The following is a 6,366-nucleotide window of genomic DNA, read 5'->3' on the forward strand; positions in this document are numbered from 1 at the left end:
CTCCTGTGGATAAATCCTTACTCTTAGCCTCAGGACCTCACACAGTCCCAGCAGGTTTGGTCAGAAGATTTATCCCTTATATCAAAACGTCACAGAGTCTCCTTTGCTGTGCTGTTTTCACAAAGAAACGTAAACTGAAGACCTGAACTTACAATGTTTTAATTAGTTTAGCAGATTCAGTGTCTCCATGTGCTGCTGTTGGTAGAAAGCCGGTTAATGCTGAAATGAACTGGCTGCATGCATCTCTGAATGTAAATTGGTGCACTATTAATAGATCACTCTTGAACGGTATCATCTCACTAATTTGCCCACTTAGTAAATCTCACTCATGGCCAAGAAATTGAAATAAATCTTGTTTCCCTGCTGGATAGTGATCCACTGTAACTCAGCTCCTCCTTCCTATTTAGGATTTCTGTGGCTGAAGTAAAATTCCCTCCATCCATCACTTATCCCAGCTAACCCAAAGTGAAATAAAGTTTTGCTTATCTTAAAAAAGCATTACAATAATGGGCATTACCAATGCAAACTGAATAATACAGAAGATGAAAGAAGAGACTTTGATCAGTTAATAAAGCTCATGATCTTGATTCATTGTGGCTGCTACACAGATACTTCTGGGTCACTTCTCTCAGTTAGGAGCCTTCCTCACCAAAACTGACTGTTGGACCACACCCCTGGTTTCATGAGAAGTTGTTTCAGCCATGATTTCTCTTCCTGTATTTCAGAGTAAAGACTGAAGTGACAAATGGAAACATGTTTAAAAAAACGCAATGTGAGAGAGACGTTGAGGTCCTTAGAAGTTACCCTGGGTTTTTCTGTCACCCTGCTAGATGTTACACACCTTGTTATTGGACTGATTTCTACTGCTGGACTACTCCTGGGGAGAGTAACAATACTCTTACTAATTAGCTCCCTTTCACACCTTTGGGGATATTTATTTTTGTGCTTGCAGCGCTGTGAGCCAGAACAGCGAGAGAAAAATCTGCAACAGCGACGAGCCGAATGCTTAAGTGAATCCCAGCAGCTGCACATGTGCTACGCTGATTTAGAGGATATCTTTGCTCCGGATTTATATTTATACTTTTCATTTCTATATGATTCTTCTTGCATCTAAACAAAGATGATTCAATTTGATAAATTTTGATGGCATTTGTGCTTTGTTGTAAATGAGACGTAATATTTGCTCTTGGTTTGTTTCTCCTGTACTGAACCTTGCAGTACAACAGAAACCTAAAAACATTATTTGTAGTTGTTATTCTTAGTTGTTCTGCTGCCTAAATACCACAGGGTGTAATTATGAAGTTATTGAGTTGCACATACTTTACGACCTGCTTAAGTCCGAGGTCACAGCGTCTGTAGAGCAGCTGGAACATAATGAAGTCTACAAGGTTAAAGTTTTATCTTCTGTTATTGTTCTTTCTGCTGCTTGGTTTGATGGATCTGAGAGCTTTTGTTTTTATTACTGTTATTATAATTATCATTATTATTTTACTCTCTAGAAGCTTTAAAATAGTGTTTGTGTTTGAAAAAATTAATTCAAGAATAGAACAGAAACATCTGTCCTTCTGAAAATCGCCCAAAGGCACGGAGACAAACTCAAAGGATGCAACCTGTAACTTTCTCTTCCTTCATGTCAGCACCATCATCGATTATTTATATAAAATGCATATAGCAACAGTAACACTTTAATTTGGATTTCATGATTTCTGTAACTGGAAAATATTTTGTTTAAAGACAGAAGTGAGTGCGTAGTTGCAACATTAAAGTGAAATATTAATTAATGAGCATTAAGTATATTTGTTGCTTAAGCGTTTGCACTATAACTTAAGTAGGATTATAACTTTTAAGCAAGGAAAGATTTCAGATATTTAGTTCACTGTTTCAGTCATTGTATATGAAATTAAAAAATTTACGTTGGTCAAATATGATCCTCTAAATCAAATAAGTTTGAAAAATACTTTTTTTAAATTTCCTTTTTGAAAATAAATGATGTATTTTTAAATGTGCGAACAAATTTTCACAAAAGTAACTAATAATTAAAACCAGTTAAACAAATAAAACGATTTAAAAATAAAATTTTTGAATCATGCTTAACCAAATGCCCAGGATGGAGAGCTGAACCTAAAGTATACGTAGAAAGATTTCAACATTTGAGGCAGATTGTCCAGTTTTTTAAATGTTTTATCACATATAAATGTCACAGTAGTGGGTCCGGCCCAATGCTTTGTGTTTTCATTTAATATTCTTTGACTATTGTTTTTCTTGGTTTTTGTTATTCTTAATTTATCAGGCTCTCAGTAATCTTAGTTCTCCCTGCCTCAGTGTTCTTCTTAGCCTGTGTTTAGTTTCTGTTCCCGTGTCCCACGTTTCATCATTTCATGTCGAGTCACCCCTGTTCTATGTTCCCTGTTTCTCCCCAGTCAGCCCGCCTCCTCGGGCACTCATGTGTGATATAGAGTAATAAACCTGACTACATTTGCTACACTCTCTTTATTACCTGTTACTTTAAAATTCATACACTAATTATGTCTGCCACCTCTCTAATGTGAAGGTCAAAGGTCAACATCCCAGTGACTAAGAATAATCCGGGAAGCGTGTAGTGGAGGAAGCCGAGGAGAGAGCTGGTTTCTGGCTACAAAGACGGCGTCAAACCAGAAAAGATTGCTTGTGGTCAAATAATGTGTCAATCACCTCTGAATCAAACTCTGTGTGGGTCAGTTCATTTCACAGTATTGTTTAGTATATCTTCACTTGTCTCACTCTCCTTCTGTTCTGTCCATCAGGACGATCCTCAGCGCTTACACAGATCCTCCATCGATGTTTTGGATCCAATCAGTGATCAGTTCTACGAGGAGGCCTGGATGGTCACCAGCGCTCGCTACAACTCCATCTACAGGAAGGTGAGTGTACTCCTTTGTATTCAGATGAACTTTCTTTTTTAAAATACATTTTCATATATGAGCTTTCTATTATTTCATGGGCAATGTAATCAATATTAAAATTACAAGCATATCAACAAAGGTAAAGCTGATTTTTTTTTTCCACTTGCTGTCACACAGTCATGGAGGAATACAGTTAATCCCTAATTTGTCTGTGAAGGTTCTCAGTCATCCAGGTCATCGTAGTCAAAGGAGCTTGCAAAGAAAAGCGTCTGGACTTCTTTAAGCTACTTGAAGACGTTTCACCTCTCATCCGAGAAGCTTCTTCAGTTCTAAGGTCAAATGGTGGAGAGTCCCAGATATAAACCTAGTGGAGTAACCCCACACAGAGGGACAAAAGGACCCCCTGATGATCCTCTAATCGCCTGAGACAAGGTGTGAAACTGGGTGTGGGTCCCAATCAGCCAGAGTTTCGGGTGAGTTCATTGTGAAACCTGGCCCCACCTTATCATGCAAATTCCTGAGATCAGATGGCCCAGGATGAGAGTGGGCGTTAAGGCGTCTGGGAAGGGATCTCAAAAACTGGATTATAGATGGCAGAGAGTTGGTGTCGTAAACCCCCGCCTCTGTTCAAAGATGGTCGCTCACAGTGGACATAGATGGCTTCTTTCACTCCTCTTTCAAACCATCTGTCCTCTCTGTCCAAAATGTGAACATTGGCATCCTCGAAAGAGTGACCTTTATCCTTAAGATGCAGATGGACTGCTGAGTCTTGTCCTGTGGAGGTGGCTCTTCTATGTTGTGCCATGCGCTTGTGAAGTGGCTGTTTGGTCTCTCCAATGTTACATTGGAGAGACCAAACAGCCACTTCACAAGCGTCCCTCTGTGGGGGGTTACTCCCCACTAGGTTTATATCTGGGACTCTCCACCATTTGACCTTAGAACTGAAGAAGCTTCTCGGATGAGAGGTGAAACGTCTTCAAGTAACTTAAAGAAGTCCAGACGCTTTTCTTTGCAAATCCCTAATTTCCTTTGGGATTAATAAAGTATTCTGATTCTGAATACAATAAATACATAATCAATCATAGATCCTGAACAATGAGATTAAAAGAAAGTCTGTGGCTCTAAAAACTAAACAGTATAAAGACATGCTCCAAGCTGCTTTTCTCTCCTACTCCTCTAGGTTTTCCACTGTCGGCCATCCAGAGATGCTGGAGGGCTACCTGGCCAATGCTGGCCTACGCAAAGAGGTCCCGGCTCGGGCTCGGAGGAGCTGAAGAAGATCCTTGCCTTCCTCGTCAGTTTCCTCTTCAGTTCATGTCCCAACAAACCTGCTTTCACCTATTAGCTCCAAAGAGGCTATAGTGCCCGTGGAGGTCTGGACCTGAGGCCTGTGCTCATCACGTGGAAGGTGAATAGAAAACACTCTGACACCATTCTGGAGGTCTGACGGGACTCTGACCAAAACACAGATGAAATAAAACTTGTGGCTGGAGTTTTTAAAATCTCTTTTTCACCTCATAGATTAATGCTCATGATTGCATGTTAGCAAGACAGCATCTGCCCAAGGTGAAACTCTCAGGATGACATTTACTCTTAAACTGTTATCTGGTTAAGACTACTTGAGGAGATCTTAGTAGCGAGTATGTGGATTTAGTCTCTTCACCAACAGCAGACAGACCCATGCCAAGAAAGCAGACATGTTCACAGAGAAAGCAGAGAGCAGAGATTGGAAAAAGCTAAAAAGAAAACGCTGCAGCTTTAGACGACTATCTGCCTGTAAGGCTGAAAAATTCCAGTTACGCACTATTTTGGAAAAGGTCCCAGTTTTGGTAACCTGATTTATTTTGTAATCTCTGACCTTTGTACATCCTGCTCAGTTTGCATGCTGCCTTTAGGAGTTTCTGTCTTTTGTATTTGAAGATAATTCATTGAATATACTCTGCTGCTTCCCTTTGGTGCCTCACACATCACTTTGTCAAGTTTTTCAGTGTCATTTTTTTATAGCTGTTTGAATTCTCTGTATGTTTGACCCTGTAGACTGTTTAATGGACTGCTCGTCTTCCTGTTTGTAACCACTGCCTGTTTACGACTAAAGATTTGGATTTTTGACTTTAATACAGCCTCTGCGTGTCGTCCCTTTGTGACCTCGTCCTCTGTGAATGTGTCACAGATGTTTTCATTATAATAACACAGCTTTCCCACAGTGGCTTGCAGCAGCAAAGCTTCAGATTAACACAGTGATTTTATATTCAGAATTATTCTGACAGTGGGCCACTGTGAATTGTGATCTTTCATGAGGTCAATTTTAAAGTTCAGTATTTCAAAGCAGGAGCTATGAACAGTCATCATGTTGGCATTAGAATTATTATTATTAATCATTATTAATAATGTTGTTACTCATAACTTTTATTAGTATACATGAATTTTATCAATAGTAAAAAAATAATTCATGTCTAACTTTCATTGTGTTTTGTATATTAATTATATTTAAATAGAGATGTTGACCATAACTGTACAGTAGCATACTAAAACAAGCATCAATGTAACATACATTAATGGTCCAAGCTGTCATAAATGGGGAGCCTGATCCTTTATTATGAAAATATGACGAGTATTTTTCTTGTCAGTTGGGAAGAAGTTGGTCTTCTTTTTTCCTTTTCTGTTATAATTGAAACTCTGATCAAACCTACTCATGTTTACAGCAGGTAAAAGCAACTGACAGTCCATGGCATTGTTATTTGTAGATGTGCAGTGTAGTGGGAGCATAAATCAAAATGAAATAAAACACTAACATTTATGTAATAAAACATTTTAATGAAAATGATTAGGCCCTTTATAAACTTTAAAAGGATCTGAAAACAACACTTTTTAAAACAGTATCTTGGGGTGTAGGTGGTCAAAATAGAAAACTGAGCTGAGGATTTAAGTTCAATCCATCTATTCATTAAACTTAGGAGGAAGAAATGTCAGGCTGGTTGTTGTGGAAGTTTTCCACTTAAATAAACCAAAAGAGTCTCCCTGAGCCTAGCATGGCTCTCAGTTAAATACCTTCTCCAGGAACAAAAGGCAGTACACAGCTGTTTCACACCTTAAGGTTCACACTCCCTTGCTACCTCCCAGAGTCCTCAAAGAGACAAAAGACTCTTCCTGTGGAGTGGTCTGCTTCTCCAACTTCCTTATTACAGTATGGGTGTCAGACATGTTAAAATCCAGTGGCACCAAGGCATTATACAATAAAATAATTTGATTAATACACAAGTAAAAGAAATTCCTATACACGAGCAGGATTTTGAATTCAATTCTGGATTTAACAGGAAGCCAATGAAGGGAAACCAATACAGGAGAAATATGCTCTGTCTTTCTAGTCCCTGTCAGGACTCTTGCTGTAGCATTTTGGATTAACTGAAGGCTTTTCATGGAGTTTTTAGGACATCCTGATAATAATGAATTACAGTCGTCCAGCCTGGAAGTAATAAATGCATGA

The 6,366-nt window shown here is 38.8% G+C and overlaps 1 long non-coding RNA gene across 1 annotated transcript; it reads left to right on the forward strand.

The window, feature by feature from the left end:
• The first annotated feature begins 2,592 nt into the window (after positions 1–2,592).
• LOC113029436 (uncharacterized) lies at positions 2,593–4,997 on the forward strand. The gene is made up of 2 exons (XR_003273415.1): positions 2,593–2,900; positions 4,063–4,997. It is a non-coding gene; the product is annotated as an uncharacterized LOC113029436 (long non-coding RNA).
• The last annotated feature ends 1,369 nt before the right edge of the window (positions 4,998–6,366 follow it).

Source organism: Astatotilapia calliptera, chromosome 9 (assembly GCF_900246225.1).
Source record: "Astatotilapia calliptera chromosome 9, fAstCal1.2, whole genome shotgun sequence".
NCBI classification, from domain to species: Eukaryota; Metazoa; Chordata; class Actinopteri; order Cichliformes; family Cichlidae; genus Astatotilapia; species Astatotilapia calliptera.